This window comes from Cynara cardunculus (genome assembly GCF_001531365.2).
Source record: "Cynara cardunculus var. scolymus isolate 2C chromosome LG 10, CcrdV1, whole genome shotgun sequence".
Classification (NCBI taxonomy): domain Eukaryota; kingdom Viridiplantae; phylum Streptophyta; class Magnoliopsida; order Asterales; family Asteraceae; genus Cynara; species Cynara cardunculus.
Window position 1 is genome coordinate 9412104 of NC_037537.1, and position 1738 is coordinate 9413841.

Genomic DNA, 1738 nt, shown 5'->3' on the forward strand with positions numbered 1-1738 from the left:
ATTTATAATATTAAACCAAAAATAAATTGTTTTATTATTTGACTTAAATTAAATTATATCTATACTATCTTATAAAACATTTGACAAAAACTTTTAAAAACAACTTTTTAAGCCTTAAATACTGCTATATTATAATGCTAATTACTTAATATTTAAATGTACAAGTTTTTAATGCTTAGTTACAAGTATATCAATCCCTTGATTCATATCCTCAATTCCACGTCCATATCCCTCTGTATTCGTTCATATCCCTTATCTCTATTCGATTTCAACCAGATTCTTCCACATCCTTCTCTATTTTAAATTCAAACGGCCTCTTCGTGCATATCATTCTATCGATTTCAACTGCTCAACCGGTTTAGATGGAGATACTTCACATCCTCTACTCGTATAAATTTGAAGCAGGTTCAAAGTCTCTTGCGGTTGTTTTCCAGAATACAAGCATATGGCATATTGTTCGATTTTTAGGGTTTCTCTATGACATCTGTTTTATTTTGGCAACCTAATTTCTAATTACCCATTTTTGTTTGACTTAGGGGATTGTAGTATGTTTGTTTTCTTTACCATATTGTTCAATTTATTGGGTTTCTCCATGACATCTGTTTTTATTTTCGCAACCTAATTTCTAATTACCGATTTTTGTTCTATATGGGAATTATAGCATTTGAACCCAATGTTGCAATTTGTGACTGTTTGCAAATAATTGTTTGTAGAGGTTAATGTTTCTTCTTTGATGGATTTTGTTGTGGTAGAGTGGAAGTCACAACCAGCGGAATAGGTTGATTGAAGAAGATGACCAGGAGATTGGTGTTGACTCTGAAATCAACTTCTATTCAAGTATGCTGAGATCCAAAGTGCAATCTCTGTTGGTATCCACCTCTCATCCCAATTTTAGATCATTTAGTTACTTCTATTTATGATTGTGTAACTTTATTCTCCAAGTGTCCATTGTCTTACCAAAAATATACATTAATTTGTTATGTGTTGGAATCAATTTTCACCTCCCACTTTGGTATAGAAATGCACTGAAAAGTGGCAATATGACTAATAACCTCATGTCCATTCCACCCAAATATCACGGCTTGGGTTGTAGGTCTGTCATATTTGCCATTTTCGACCATAGCTATGAGATCCCATGTTGCCCAGGCAATTGCTTAGACATTGGATATATCCATATCAAACTTCATTTAGAAACTAAGAAAAGTTAAATACATAGTCGAGCATTGTTACTACTTTTGATCGAAGTCTATATAGAAATAAGATTAGCTACTACTTTTAAACTTTCTGCTGTATACACTCTTGGCAAGATTGGAACTGTTCATCTAATACCATTTTCCAGTCAATGAACATGAGTAAAAGGTCTTAAAAATCTGAGCAGAGATATATTTATATATCCTTTGTTATTCATGCTCAGTTTTTGTTGGCTCGATAGATCGATAAAAGGGTCTATCATATGGCCTTCTTTCAGGTAATTTTTCAAGTTTTTAACTTGAGAAACATTATAGAGCTTAGTACCAGACCTGTAATGTTGAAGACATGATGCTTGGGTAGGAACATAAGTCATGTACACGATTCCCTCCACCACCTTTTCTTTAATAAAATGTCTATCCACTTTCACATGTTTGGTCCAGTCATGCTGACAGGATCAAGAGATATATTAATCGTTGCTTCTTTATCACAATAATGCTTGGGGCTTCAATCATAACTTCGAGTTCTTTTAGGATCTTCCATAGCCAAA

At 33.2% G+C, this 1738-nt stretch overlaps 1 long non-coding RNA gene across 2 annotated transcripts in view; it reads left to right on the top strand.

The window, feature by feature from the left end:
* The first annotated feature begins 256 nt into the window (after positions 1-256).
* The window catches only part of LOC112519733, a 6070-nt gene continuing 4588 nt past the window's right edge, over positions 257-1738 (top strand). For both annotated transcript variants that reach the window (XR_003069939.1, XR_003069938.1), the window contains exons 1-2: positions 257-405; positions 753-869. This is a non-coding gene — a long non-coding RNA (uncharacterized LOC112519733). The remainder of the gene's footprint in view (positions 406-752; positions 870-1738) is intronic.